This window comes from Heptranchias perlo, chromosome 20, assembly GCF_035084215.1.
Source record: "Heptranchias perlo isolate sHepPer1 chromosome 20, sHepPer1.hap1, whole genome shotgun sequence".
Lineage (NCBI taxonomy): Eukaryota > Metazoa > Chordata > Chondrichthyes > Hexanchiformes > Hexanchidae > Heptranchias > Heptranchias perlo.
Window position 1 is genome coordinate 6,246,825 of NC_090344.1, and position 15,933 is coordinate 6,262,757.

General features: G+C 43.6%; 3 non-coding genes across 3 annotated transcripts; 2 read left to right on the forward strand and 1 right to left on the reverse strand.

Annotated features, from left to right (window-relative positions):
• Window positions 1-548: 548 nt before the first annotated feature.
• Window positions 549-630, forward strand: trnas-gcu (transfer RNA serine (anticodon GCU)). Its single transcript has one exon. It is a non-coding gene; the product is annotated as a tRNA-Ser (tRNA).
• Window positions 631-7,764: 7,134 nt separating this feature from the next.
• trnap-agg (transfer RNA proline (anticodon AGG)) lies at window positions 7,765-7,853 on the reverse strand. Its single transcript is given in 2 exon segments — window positions 7,765-7,800; window positions 7,818-7,853. It is a non-coding gene; the product is annotated as a tRNA-Pro (tRNA).
• Window positions 7,854-12,133: 4,280 nt separating this feature from the next.
• trnat-agu (transfer RNA threonine (anticodon AGU)) lies at window positions 12,134-12,207 on the forward strand. The gene has a single exon. It is a non-coding gene; the product is annotated as a tRNA-Thr (tRNA).
• The last annotated feature ends 3,726 nt before the right edge of the window (window positions 12,208-15,933 follow it).

Here is a 15,933-nt window from a genome sequence, read left to right on the forward strand (position 1 = left end):
TTCCGCCAATTGGAACAGTTTCTCTCTATCTACTCTGTCTAGATCCTTCATGATTTTGAATACCTCTATCAAATCTCCTCGTAACCGTCTCTGTTCCAAGCAGAACAACCCCAGCTTCTCCAATCTATTCATGAAACTTATACCCCTCATCCCTGGAATCATTACAGTAAATCTCTTCTGTGGGGATTCGTTAGTAACATCGCCGAATCCCCCACTATCAACATACTAGTGGTCACCATTAACCAGAAACATAACTGGACCAGCTACATAAATATTGTGGCGACAAGAGCAGGTCAGAGGCTGGATATTCTGCGCCAAGTGACTCACCTTCTAACTCCCTAAAGCCGTTCACCCATTTACAAGGCGCAAGTTGAGTGAGTTGGAATACTCATGTGATGGTCATGGACCTGAAACGTTAACTCTGTTTTATGTCGAAAGATTCTGCCTGACCTGCTGAGGATATACACATTGACAGTTTTTATTTCAGATTGGCAACATAGCCAGAATTTTAATTTTGAATAAAGGGGGTTTCGCATGTTTCCGCATGCGACGAGGTGGCCGAGAGGTTAAGGCGATGGACTGCTAATCCATTGTGCTCTGCACGCGTGGGTTCGAATCCCATCCTCGTCGTTATTGCGTTTCAGTTTTGTTTCTCCCATTCAGTCCACCCAGAAGGTCTGGTGAAAGTCCTTTCCTTCTCGAAACGGCAGACGGAGGGTTTTGCATTGTTTGCTGAAATCAGCAACAGTTCCTTCCAGGGAGGTGGTGAGATTGTGAGATTGTGAGATCGTGAAATATCAGAGTGCACATTGGTGTCATTGTAAAATCATAGAAGTAGAAGTTACAACATGGAAACAGGCCCTTCGGCCCAACATGTCCATGTCGCCCAGTTTATACCACTAAGCTAGTCCCAATTGCCTGCACTTGGCCCATATCCCTCGATACCCATCTTACCCATGTAACTGTCCAAATGCTTTTTAAAAGACAAAATTGTACCCGCCTCTACTACTGCCTCTGGCAGCTCGTTCCAGACACTCACCACCCTTTGAGTGAAGAAATTGCCCCTCTGGATCCTTTTGTATCTCTCCCCTCTCACCTTAAATCTGTGCCCCCTCGTTATAGACTCCCCTACCTTTGGGAAAAGATTTTGACCATCGACCTTATCTATGCCCCTCATTATTTTATAGACTTCTATAAGATCACCCCTTCACCTCCTACTCTCCAGGGAATAAAGTCCCAGTCTGTCTAACCTCTCCCTGTAAGTCAAACCATCAAGTCCCGGTAGCATCCTAGTAAATCTTTTCTGCACTCTTTCTAGTTTAATAATATCCTTTCTATAATAGGGTGACCAGAACTGTACACAGTACTCCAAGTGTGGCCTCACCAATGCCCTGTACAACTTCAACAAGACATCCCAACTCCTGCATTCAATGTTCTGACCAATGAAACCAAGCATGCTGAATGCCTTCTTCACCACCCTATCCACCTGTGACTCCACTTTCAAGGAGCTATGAATCTGTACTCCTAGATCTCTTTGTTCCATAACTCTCCCCAACGCCCTACCATTAACGGAGTAGGTCCTGGCCCGATTCGATCTCCCAAAATGCATCACCTCACATTTATCTAAATTAAACTCCATCTGCCATTCATCGGCCCACTGGCCCAATTTATCAAGATCCCGTTGCAATCCTAGATAACCTTCTTCACTGTCCACACTGCCACCAATCTTGGTGTCATCTGCAAACTTACTAACCATGCCTCCTAAATTCTCATCCAAATCATTAATATAAATAACAAATAACAGCGGACCCAGCACCGATCCCTGAGGCACACCGCTGGACACAGGCATCCAGTTTGAAAAACAACCCTCGACAACCACCCTCTGTCTTCTGTCGTCAAGCCAATTTTGTATCCAATTGGCTACCTCACCTTGGATCCCATGAGATTTATCCTTATGTAACAACCTACCATGCGGTACCTTGTCAAATGCTTTGCTGAAGTCCATGTAGACCACGTCTACTGCACAGCCCTCATCTATCTTCTTGGTTACCCCTTCAAAAAACTCAATCAAATTCGTGAGACATGATTTTCCTCTCACAAAACCATGCTGACTGTTCCTAATTAGTCCCTGCCTCTCCAAATGCCTGTAGATCCTGTCCCTCAGAATACCCTCTAACAACTTACCCACTACAGATGTCAGGCTCACTGGTCTGTAGTTCCCAGGCTTTTCCCTGCCGCCCTTCTTAAACAAAGGCACAACATTTGCTACCCTCCAATCTTCAGGCATCTCACCTGTAGCGGTGGATGATTCAAATATCTCTGCTAGGGGACCCGCAATTTCCTCCCTAACCTCCCATAACGTCCTGGGATACATTTCATCAGGTCCCGGAGATTTATCTACCTTGATGCGCGTTAAGACTTCCAGCACCTCCCTCTCTGTAATATGTACACTCCTCAAGACATCACTATTTATTTCCCCAAGTTCCCTAACATCCATGCCTTTCTCAACCGTAAATACCGATGTGAAATATTCATTCAGGATCTCACCCATCTCTTGTGGTTCCGCACATAGATGACCTTGTTGATCCTTAAGAGGCCCTACTCTCTCCCTAGTTACCCTTTTGCCCTTTATGTATTTGTAGAAGCTCTTTGGATTCACCTTTGCCTGATCTGCCAAAGCAATCTCATATCCCCTTTTTGCCCTCCTGATTTCTCTCTTAACTCTACTCCGGCAATCTCTATACTCTTCAAGGGATCCACTTGATCCCAGCTGCCTATGCATGTCATATGCCTCCTTCTTATTTTTGACGAGTGCCTCAATCTCCCGAGTCATCCAAGGTTCCCTACTTCTACCAGCCTTGCCCTTCACTTTATAAGGAATGTGCTTACCCTGAACCCTGGTTAACACACTTTTGAAAGCCTCCCACTTACCAGACGTCCCTTTGCCTGCCAATGAGTAAATCTTATGGTCAACGTAAGAGAAACTTATGTCCCATAATTATGATTTATGTCCGGATCATTCCGTGTCTGTGTCTGTTTAAAAGGGATGTGCTGTAAGTCCAGGATCATTCTGTGTGCGTTTTACGCGATTTTCTTGATACCTTTTTCCTTCTGAACTGAAATGACGATCCTCTCTCGAGAAAAAGGTTCACCGCCTGCTTCGGGCAACTGGTCGGAAAAATAACAAAAACTGATGAGACCAAGTTCATTCTGCTGGGCTTCCATTCCAAGCTCCGCACTCTATCCCCCATTCGGACCCGCCGCCGCCTGGACAGTATAATCTGCGATATTCATAAGGGAATGGAGACGCAGAATATCACGGTTATAATTTTCTTGGTTGCTCAACACTGAATAGCTTCAATTGTAATGATTCAGAAGGTAATCATAGAATCATAGAATCTTACAGCACAGAAGGAGGCCATTCGGCCGTCGTGCCAGTGTCGGCTTTTTCGAAGGCCTGTCCAAATTAGACCCACACCCCAGATTTTTCCCCATAACACTGCAAATTAGTCCTCTTCAATTATGTCCAATTGCCTTTTGAATGATCCCATGGAATCGGCTTCCACCACCCTTTCAGGAAGTGCGTTCCTGATCTTAACAACCCTCTGTGTGAAAAAAATTCTCCTCAATTCCCCTCTAGTTCTTTCCCCAATTATTTTAAATCTATGATCTCTGGTTACCAACCCACATGCCAGAGGAAACAGTTTCTCCCTACTTGCTCTTTCAAAACCTCTCATTATTTTGAATACCTCTATTAGGTCTCCCGTTAACCATCTCTGCTGTAAGGAGAACAATCCCAGCTTCTCCAATCTCTCCAAATAACTGAAGTCCCTCATCCCTGGTATCATCCAGGTCAACCTGCTCTGAATCCTCTTCAATCCCTTTTCATCCTAAAGTGTGGTGCCCAGATCTGTACAATATACTCCAGATGAGACCTGAACACTGATTTGTAAGGATTAGTATGATTTCCATTTTTTGTATTCAATGCCCCTATTTGCAAAGCGAAGTATCCCATATGCTTTCTTAACCGCCTATATCAACTTGCCCTGTTTTCTGAATATGAACCCCCAGGTTCCTCTGCTCTTGGAACCCCCCATAAATTGTTCCATTTAGATTATACTGCCTCTCCATGTTCTTCTTCTAAAAGTGCATCACTTCACACTGATCGGCGTTAAATCTGTCACGTGACCTCCCATTTCACCAGTCTATCCATGTCCTCCTGAAGTCTGCTATCATCATGCTCACTATTTACTACGTTGCCAAGTTCTGTATCATCCGCAAACTTCGAAATTGTACTCCCTATTCCCACATCCAAGACATTTATATATAACAAGAAAAGCAATAGTCCTAATACCGACCCCTGGGGGATTCCACTGCATATTTCTCCCCAGTCAGAAAAACATCCGTTCACCACTACTCTCTGCCTCCTATCCCCCAGCCTATTACTTGCCCACGTTACCACCGGCCCTTTAATCCCACGTGCTTCTAGTTTTCGAATAAGTCTGAATTTCTAAAATGTGTTCTGAAAATAACTGTAACCCCGTAATTTTATTGTTAAACAATGAGAATACAGATATTAGGACCGGATGATAGATCGGGTTCATTCCCATTATCCGCAGGTGACGGGACCCGAGCAGGGGAAATCCCATCTCGGTTTATATTTTCCGAAAACGGAGACGGAAAATAGCAAAACTCAACCCGTCGAAATCCAACAATTGGACGAAGAACCGACAGCCTTTTCCCATCCCGGGTTTGCAGACCTGGCTGTTGAAGGAAGCCTGATAAGTCCATTAGGGATCAACAGCGAAAGTGAAGAAACGCAGACAGAGATAGATAGATACATGCAAAGAAAAATAGTGTAAATCTCCAATTCTGTCATTGAGCAGAATTTAGGTGGCAGCTTAATGGAAATTCGTCGCATGCCGTGAAATCTAAGAGTTCGACATAGGGCTGGATTCTTACATTATTTCTGAAAAAAGTAAACACTGCCTGGTAACGACAGCTCTTATTTATTTGACCATTTTACAGTGGCGGTTTGAAGTGATTTCGAATCTCAGTGAATTTCAAGACCATGCTTGACCCACTCGTTTGGTCACCCACAGGGAGCACGCGGTTGTAGACTGCGCAGGCTCATCACAGGAACTCTGCCAGACTGCATGTTCCAGACTTGTATCCAACGCTACACGTGCAGCCTGCAGCCGTGTGTGGATTGGTGGTTGAGTGTAGAACTCTCGCCTGCCGACGGGAAACCAGGGGTTTAGTTCCAGGCCAATGCAGCTTCCTTTACCTTTTGTATCTGGAACCATGAAATCGCCTGAATTGGGATAAATTCATGTGCCGGCTTCAATCTGTACAACTTCTTGAAAGATTATCTTCATTTCGTCGACGTGTCTTTCGTGGACATACCCTCTGCATTCTCTCCTCTGGTGATCAAACATGCTCGGCTGGAGATAAGTCAAACCTGCCTTCTGCACTTGCTTCAAAGATGTGAGAAGCCAATTGGTGGTTTTTGACGAAAAATGGGGACGCAAGGGGGCTCATACCGGGATTTGAACCAGTGAAACTCCCTGAGCGAGAATCAGATCCAAAGTCCAACTGGTAACAGAGCCGTGCAGCCACTGTAAAATTTCGCTGCGGCGCAGCTGATCCGCAATCCTTTCAGAACACCATGGCCATCCAAACTCGCTTTCTTGTACGATATACGATGTAGAGCAATATCAGGTTCTAAACTAATTATTTCAGATCAACAACATTAGTCTCTCTTTATCAAATTTGTTTTGAATGTATGACTTGTATTATCAAGTAACACTTTCCAGAATGAATTACTCTGAAACGACATTGTCGTCTGTCTCGGCATCGTCGTAGTTTACACTCCACCATAAGTACACTTTGCTCAAATTGCTGCTTTCATTCACCATGAGAACGAAGAGCCACGAATGTGGAAACATTAGCTGCGAAATTATCAGCTGGGTTGCACCTTTCCTTTTCCTGCTGTCTCAGTCTTTTTTTTCTTTACCCTTCTCTGCTATTGTTGCAGGTTAGATCAGCCATCGCCGTTCAAGGAAGCCTGAGAAGTCTATCGGGGACAACACAGAGAGACAAGAGACGGAGACATGGAGAGATGGAGAGATGCAGACAAAGAAAATAAAGAGTATAAATGTCAGGTTTTGCAAACTAGCAGAATTTAAGTTACAGATTGGGAGAGATTCCTTCTTGGGTCTTGAAATCTTGCAAGAGAAGATTGGACACAAGTTAAAAGCACCGGCCTCGCTGGAGAATCTCTCATTCTGGGAGAGAGATAAATGCGGTCAATTAACTCCAATTAATCTATTTCAGCACTGAAGTGATCTTTAAACAGTAGCTCTGCGAGCAGAATTCAAACCTGGGCAGGAAATCCTCAATTGAATTTTGAGTCCAACGCTTTAAACACTCGGCCACCGCAGCTGTAAACGGCATGTTCATTCAGATCGGATTCCAAATGGACACATGCTGCTGTTACAAACGCGCGCGTTGATGGTGCTTGGGGTCGAATTCTTACTTGTTACGCTGGAGACCTTGGTTCGATTCCCGATACAATGCAGGATCATTCTGTAACAATGAGGAGCTGAAGAACAAAAGTATACTATTTCGCCCCTCGAGCCTTATGCGCAATTCAGTGAGATCCTGGTTGACATGTAACATAACTGCATATTATCGCCTTAGCCCCATGTCCCTTAACGCCTTTGGTTAACAAAAATCTATCAATTTCAGTTTTAAAATTAACAATTGAGTTCGCATCAACTGCCGTTTGTGGAAGAGAATTCCAAACTTCTACCTCCCTTTGCTTGCAGAGGTGTTTCCCAACTTCACTCCTGAAAGTCCTGACACTAATTTTTAGGCTGCGTCCCCGAGTCCTGGACACGCTAACGGGCGGAAATCTTTTTTTTTCTATTTAGCCCATCAGTTCCCCTTAATATTTTGAAATCTTCGATCAAATCAGCACTTAATCGACTGAATTCGAGGCAAACCCGAGTTTATGTAATCTCTCCGCGTAATTTAAACTGTGGAGTCCAGGCAACATTCCAGTAAATAGACGCTGCACTCCCTTCATAGCCAATATATCCTTCCGAAGGTGCGTTGCCCAGAACTGAAGGCAATACACCAGGTCTGGTCTAACCAGAGCTTTGTATAACTGTATCATAATGCCTATCCCCTTGAATCTAGTCCTCTGGATATAAAGACCAACATTCCATTAACCTTTTTGATTATTTTTTGTACCTGTCCATGACATTTTAATGATGTATGTTCATGGACCCCAAAGTCTTTTTGGACCTCCACTGTTTCGAGCTTTTCACCATTTAGAAAGTACTTTGATTTATCCTTTTAGGTCCAAAGTGGATGACCTCACACTTGACGAAATTCATATCGATTTGCCACAATTTTGCACATTCATTTATTATATTAATGCCTCTCTGTAATTTTATGCTTTCATCTGCACTGCTTACAATGCTGCCCATCTTGGTGTCATCGGCAAACTTGGATATGTGGCTTTCTATCCCGCCATCTAATATCCGCCTGAATTGGGAAAAATCCAAATTCAGTTTCAATCTCCTCATCATCTTGAGACATTTTATTTGCTTCATGTGTATTGCGTCGACGAAACTTCGGCATTCAGTCCACTGGAGCTCAAACATCCTCCGGACATAATTCAGTTCCACCAACAGCAAAACTGAAAAGATGTGAGAAGACTATTGGTGACTTTTCACTAAAAGGAGAAAAACATGCGGGCTCGTCCGGGATTTGAACCCGGGACTTCTCGCATATCACTCAATGAAACTCCCTAAGCGAGAATCATACCCCTAGACCAACGAGCCGCTGTTACTATAGTTGTGCAGCCAATGTAAAAGTTGGTTGCGTCTCACAGCCGATCGACCATCCTTTCAGACCATTTCGATCCATTCAATCTCGTTTTCTATTCGGGTGGACAGCAATATCAAGTTGTGCACCAACTATTTCCAGTCACCAATATTAGTCTCTCTTTACCAAATTGGTTTCGAGTGCACGACTTGAGTTATCAAGTAAGACGTTTCAGAATGAGTTGCTCTTAAAATACATTGCTTGTGAAGATACTCAGAGTCGTGTCGATTTATGGCACGCTCTGTTCCCTTTGCATTGCAACCTACACATAGAATTGAATCATAGAAAGCTTACAGCACGGAAAGAGGCCATTCGCGCCATCGAGTCCGTGCGAGATCTCTGCAAGAGCAATCCAGCTAGAACCACTCCCCCGCCTTTCCCCGAAGCCCTGCATTTTGTTTCCTTTCAAGTACTTATCCAGCTCCCCTTTGAAGGCCATGATTGAATCTGCCTCCATCACACCCTCGGGCAGTGCATTCGAGATCCGAACCTCTCGCTGTGTAAAAAAGTTTTTCCTCATGTCACCTTTGGTTATTTTGCCAATCACTTTAAATCTATTTCCTCTGGTTCTTGACCCTTCCGCCAATGGGAACAGTTTCTCTCCATCTTCTGTGCCTCGATCCTTCATGATTTTGAATACCTCTATCAAATCTCTACAAAACCGTCTCTGTTCCAAGGAGAACAACCTCAGATTCTCCGGTCTATCCACGTAAGTAAAGTCCCTTATCCCTGGAATTGTGACAGTATTTTTTTTCTGCACCCCCTCGAAGGCCTTCACATCTTTCCTGAAGTGCGGTGTCCCGAACCCCACACAAAATTTCAGTTGTGTTCGAACCAGTGTGTTATAAAGTTTCATCCTGACTTCTATACTTTTGTACTTTTGTACTCTATACATCTATTTCTAAAGCCCAAGATCCCGGATGCTTTTTAACCGCTTTCTCAACCTGCCCTGCCACATTCAACGATTTGTACACATAAACCCCTCTTTGTTCCTGCACCGCTTTTACATTTGTGCCCTGGAGTTTATTTTGCCTCTCCTCGTTTTTCCGACCGAAATGCATCACTTCGCATTTTTTTGCGTTAAATTTCATCTGCCCCGTCTCCGCCCATGCCACCAGCCTGTCCATATCCTTTGAAGTCTATCACTATCCTTATCACTGTTTACTACCCTTCCAAGTTTTGTTTCATCTGCAAATTTTGAAATTGTGCTCTGTGCACTCAAGTCTAAGTCATTAATATATATCAAGAAAAGCAGTGGTCCCAGCACTGATCCCTGGGGAACGCCACTGTACACCTCTCGCCAGTTCGAAAAACAACAGTTCACCAGCAATCTGTTTCCTGCTGTTCGTCAATTCTGCATTTATGTTGTTTCTGCCCCATTTACTCCATGGGCCGCAATCTTGATGAGAAGCCTACCATGCGGCACTTTAGCAAACACCTTTTGAAAGTCCTTATACACCACATCAACTAAATTGCCCTCATCTATCCTCTCTGTTACCTCATCAAAAAACTCTAACAGGTCAGTTAACCACGATTTGCCTTTAACAAATCCGTGCTGCCTTTCTCTAATCAATCCACCCTCGTCCAAGTGACTGTTAATTCTGTCCCGGGTTATGGTTTCTAAACGTTTCCCCACCACTGAGGTTAAACTGACTGGCCTATAGTTGCTGGGTTTAATCGTACACCCTTTTTTGAACAAGGGTGTAACCTTTGCAATTTTCCAGTCCTCTGGCACCACATACATATCTAAGGATGTTGGTAGATTATGGTCAGTACCTCCGCAATTTCCACCCTTACTTCCCTCAGCAACCTAGCATGCATCCCATCCGGACCTGGTGGCTTATCTACTTTAAGTACAGCCAGCCGTTCAAGTGCCTCTTCTTTATCAATTTTTAGACCATCCAGTATCTCAACGATAACTTCCTTTGCTGTGACTCTGTCTTCTTGGTAAAGACAGATACAAAGTACTCATTTGGTACCAAGGCCATCCCCTCTGCCTCCATGAGTAGATCTCCTTTATCGTGCCGAATCGGCCTCACCCCTCCTCTTAGTACCCGTTTACTGTTTGCATGCCTGTCGAAGTCTTTTGGATTCCCTTTTATGTTGGCCGTCAGTCAATAGTCATATTTCTCTTTGCCTCTCATTTCCTTTTTCACTTCCCCTCTGAACTCCCTAAATTCTGCCTGGTGAATTAACGCATAAAAAAGTTAGCATTTCTTTCAGCCGGAAACAGAAAGTTACTGGTTGATCAATGGCGATTTGAACAAGTATTCGTCTTTTTTACAGAGTTTAATGAGTTTTGCGAAATTAATACAGTGAACTAATACAGTAAAGTTGAATTCCTGATCGGGAACCGCCTCAGACGGCTCATTACTGCCCATCCCTGGGAAACAAGATACCAGCGAAACTTTGATAACACATCTCAGGTCCCCCAACAAAGTCACAGCTTGCCAGCTGTTCCGAAATTTGGAGCCTGGACAGGGAGTTAAACGCTGCACCTTCAGCTCACTGCCCACTTTGAAATTCTGATACTCTACCGACTGAGCTACCCAGGCTCGATACTACATAAGCTCCCATCGTACATATTCATGGGCGATCTCTGAATTATCCCTGCAGCCGTCGAACGAGGGTGAGGTCCGTTTGATAAAATTCTCAGGAACATGTTGAGGAGAATCCTTTTTCCTGTTGAACAAGATGTAAGAAACATGGACAGTGAACTCGTGAGTTTACAATTCTTCTTGTTTGTGCGAAATGTCTTGTCATTCGTTAGCAGCAATTAAAAATAACACTTTACCCAGAGGCTCAAAGGCTGAACTTGTCCCACACGGGAGTTGGAAAAGGCCTCCCGACCTTTCAGCGTATTAACATCTGTAAGCTGAATACTTTCACCCGTTACACGGTGAAACCAGGCAGAATATTTCTCTTCCAAATTTTCCCAACACGAAACTTGCAACCGATGAATATCGGCTGAAAGAAAAGAAGAATTGTTTTTTGGTTGTTTACATTTAAAGATCTCGTACCGGCCCCTTTGCCATATGAGCTGCCGCTAAAAGCCCCCTCTCCACCTTTGAACAAGTAAACTGACATTTGCTATTGAAAGACGGTAGGCCAGAGGAACCCAAATGCCCACATGGGAAAACTAAGAAGTCGATTGTTGACCTCCAGACGTTTGTCCCACAAGGGCGTATTGTAAAAACGACTGGTTGTTAACAAGATGCGTTATTGAAGATACCATTTGTACCTTGAACTCCGATCAAAATGTTCGGAGTAAAAGGTTTGATTGTTTTAGAAGACGCTCGAACTCACAACCTGGTCATTTCTGGAGCCCATGCTGCTATAAATAAGTAACGCTCGCTTAACAATTGTGGAACACGAGAGCAGCGAACAACCGACAGCATCAGCGCTCCTGCCAAACAGCTTTATTTTCGGTCTCTCTATTATCACTTCGAGATCTTTCTCAAAAAGAAGCCTCCAATCAAGATGCGCTTCGTTAAATAACAATTCCTAAATCAAGAGAGTTTTGATCGATCATGACTAAAGCATGTACAATTTCCTCACTTGTTCCTTTTAATCCCCTGGGGTGGAAACCATCAGGTCCTGGAGATTTGTCTTTCTTTCGCCTCCTCATTTTCTCCATTGCCATCATTTTACTTGTACTGAATCCCCTTGATTTATTAACAGTTTTCCTCGTGTCTCTGGTATGTTAGCGTCATCCATTTCTGTGACGACCGATGCAAAGTAAAAATTTAGCAACTCTGCCATTTCCTGATTTTCAATTACAATATCACCTCCATCTGTCTTTTAGCGGCCCACATTACTCTCAGCCTCCCTTCGTTCTCTGAATATACTCGTAAAAACCTTGAGAGTTGTCCTCATTTTCCCTCATAAGTTTTTCACCTTTTCCCTTTTTGCTCCTCTTACGATTTTTTTTAGTTTCAGCACCACAATAAACAACACTTCGCTGTAAAGTTCGGCTCAATAGTTCTCCAATGTCAGAGCGAGAATTGTCTGAAGCCCTGATTTATTTCATGTCACAAATACAATCACACATAATCATCCATGTATCAACTCACTGAAGGATACACAAAGATAAACTCAGCGAGAAATGCAGTCAGTGTCGGGATGCACAGGTCAACGGACAAGCGAAATGGACCGAGACAAAACGGCCTGAACCCCCAACAGTGAAGTGTCGCTGATAGATATTAGTGAGGAGGTGGGGGGCACCATGTTATCAATTGGCGCTGTGGCTTAGTTGGTTAAAGCATCTGTCTAGTAAACAGACGATCCTGGGTTCAAATCCCAGTCGTGCCTTATGCAGTTTATTATTTTACCTAATTTATGGAGTAAAGTGACAAAATAACAATGTGGTGTTCGTTTTTGTTCAGGTTTCAGGAGGAAACGGATAACAGAATGACTGTTCAAAAACGCCCTTTCATTCCACAGACAGACCTCTCAGAGAATGTGCCTGTAACACGTTAATTTAAGGACACGTTCTTGTTTCTGGGCTCATTGGGATCGGGGTATAATTCACGATTTGAGGTTCAAAGCCGGAAGACATCCTAATTTGGACCAAGACTTGTGATCTTGACCTGCGGGACAAACGTTTGCAAAGAGGAAAAAGAAGTCCTCAAATCGCTCGACCTGAATCTCCAAGCTCAGATGAAACCGATCCCAGGTTGTTAACAGAAGCAAGGAAGGAAATAGCGGAGGCTCAAACCATCATTTTCCAATCCACCCTGGCAAAAGGTGTCGTGCAGGAGGTTTTGAGGATTGCTAACGTTGTACCATTGTTTAAAAAGGGAGAAAGGGAAAGTTCGAGTAAATACAGGCCAGTCAGCATAAACTCGATGGGAAGTATGAATCGTCATTTAGAAAGGCACGGATTAATCAAGGACAGTCAGCGTGGATTTGTTAAGGGATGGTCGTTTGAATTGAATTATTTGAGGAGGTATCAATGAGGATTGATGAGGGTATCGCGATTGATGTAGTCAACATGGATTTTAACGAGGCTTTTGACAAAGTCCTACATGGCAGATTTGTCAAAAATGTAAAAGCCCATTGGATCCAAGGGACATTGGCAAGTTGAATCCAAAATTGGCTGAGGAGCAGGAAGCAAGCGGTTGTGGTCGACGGGTGCTTTTGTGACTGGAAGGCCGTTTCGAGTGGGGTTCCATGCGGCTTCGTACTAGGTCCCTGCTTTTCATGGTACAGGTCATTGATTTAGATTTAAATGTAGGGGGCATGATGAAGAGATTTGCAGATGACACAAAAATTGTTCCTGTGGTTGATAGTGAGGAGGAAAGCTGTCGACTGCAGGAAAATATCCAGAGAGCAGACAGGTGGAAAGAAAAGTGGCAAATGCAATTCAATCTGAAGAAGTGTGAGGTAATGCATTTAGTGGGGTGGGGGGGGGGGCAAAAAGGCAAGGGAGTATATAATAAATATTGCAATTAATTTGCCATTTACACGCCCATTCTGCAAATTTACTAATGTCTTCCTTTATTATTCGCATTCTTCTTTGTATTAACTACAGCTCGCAATTTGGTGTCGTCCCTAAATTTTGAAATTGTACTTCCGATTCCCGTGTCCAAATCATGAATGTAAATTTTGAACAAAAGTGGTCCCAGCACCGATAAATTGTGAACAACAGTGGTCCCACCACTGATAAAGTGTTAACAACAGTGGTCCCATCACTGATATATTGTGAACAACAGTTGTGCCAGCATCGATAAATTGTGAACAACCTTGGTCCCAGCACCGATAAATTGTGAACAACTGTCGTCCCAGGAATTTTGATCTTGAACTGCAGTTGAAACTTTTGCACAAAAGAAAATAACGTCCCCAAATCGTCCCACGTGAATCTCAAATGCTTTGGGAAGAAGTCCAATAGAAACAATCAGGACTTTAAAGGCACCTCAACGACCTGAACTTTCGTTGAATGAATTGTGTTAGCCATTGCATTCGACCGTGAAATCGCTCTTGACTTTCATCTCATTGAAGCAGAGTGTGGCCGCTTTGTATCTGTGATCATGTCGGTGGCGTCTTTACATTTGATATTGATCGCTTCCAATTTGTAAAATTTCATCAATCGTCAGGAAAAAGAAACCGAGAATCGAGTTGTCCCTCGAAGTGATGAACTGAAGGGATTGGTGATCCAAGCAGATCTGGAAAATGCGTGGTGCAATCGGTCAGGAGTTCCAAATCCACCCTCCAGCCACTCGGCAATTATATTGAATGAACTTTACTCTGGCCCAGTGTCGCCGCACTGAAATCGAGTATTTCTCCGGCATGTTTTTCTTCATAGTTGCTGGTTTAAGAGTGAAGACTGGCTGGTTGGATTTTCACTCCTACAAGCTTTAATCATTCACTTTTCACTGACTGTAGACAGTTGTTATATTGGTCGCTGCAATCTCAAAGTTTAGCCCAGTGAATTATTGGTTTAGCAGGTGATCTCTTCACCTGTTCTCGGTGGTGTTATCCGTTAGCGTGAAAGTTTGATTGTTCGAGCCCTTATTTTATTTTTCCTCAGGATTCATCGTCTCAAAGTTCCAGGGTTTCAACGCATGTTTTGGAATCAAGAAAATGTACCGGAATCATTGCCAGCTGAGCAGGGCTGATATTCTACCATTTACCCTGCGGTCGGAAATCAGGCACATGAATCATATAAAGGATTGGAACATTGGCTTCACGGTAATTACAATTCTCCTTGACAGACAAGCCCCCGAAAGGCCCGAAGGGAGGCCGCATTCGCAGCAGGAGAGCTGGTTCGCTGTGACATGGAGATTTCTGTAGTGAGTGAGACCAGACTGTTCCTATGTTCAGAGAATAAATTTCACACCCTTTATTTTGGAAAAGCAAAACGGTGGGGATTTTTGTCATAGCCCGATGCCTTTCGTGTTGTATCAGATGTTCCTCGTTGCGTTACTTTCATCTTGATCGGAGAACCAGTTCGGGCGCTCCTGTGATAAACAGCGACAATTGCCAGTTACTGTTAAATTTAACAACGACTCCACTGCGTTTTTATTCACACTCTTAAGATGCAGTCTACAAAATGAAAAAAAAATCATCACATTCAAAGCATAAAAATCTTATTAAAGTTTTGACTGTCTCTCGGTAACCACGTCAACATCGCCTTCAGTCTGAAATAGAAAGTTATCGATTGATTCATGGTGATTAAAACAGGGATTCAACTACGAACAGGATTTAATTAGCTTCATGTAATTAATTTGAGAAGTTCACTTTTTAAAGTGAATTCCCTGACTGGGAATCGAACCTCGCGGCGGTGAGAGTACCGAATTCTCACCACCAGGCCATTGGGGAGCTCCCAAGATTGCGCACGAGACAAAGTGGAACTGATGACATTTGTTTTTCTTTCGCTCTTTCATAATTCATTCAGCTCTGTGTTTATTCTCAGGCCTCTTATCACTCCTTCTTTTCAGCTTCTGACTGCGGATATTCCTGTGGCTAAATATGAATAATATAGAACATCTCACAGCCCCGGTAAATTTGCTGTTTCTCTGTGCAGTTCTGTGCAAAATCAAACTGTACGCAAATACCGACAGTGCCTCTCTCTCACTCCCCACAGAAGCAGAAGGAGATGCCACTTTAAACTGTCAGTTGCTTCAAATGATTCACGATGGACCTGCGTGACCTTGCAGCTTTCCCAGGAGCTGCATTCGGTGCGTGAATTTTGGAAATGGAAACATGTCCATCAGCAGCTTATGGGAGTATTTTACCTCACTTTCCATTTCATGTACATGCCTACTTGCACTTGGTGATGTCATTGCCTGAACATCACCTCTGTCGCGATATTATTTCGAACAGAAAATGCCATTTTGTGCGAGCAGTTTGTCTGGCAGGAAAATTACCTGAATTACAAAGGGCCAAGTCGGAAAGGCCGCGTTGCTCTGCTTGTTCGCAGCAAAGAATTTTCAGCGTTTCCTTGGGGTTTAGTGTTTAGGATTCGGCGCTTTCATCACCACGGCAAAGGTTCGATTGTCGGTCTCAACATCCGCATATTATACACTCTATCATAAG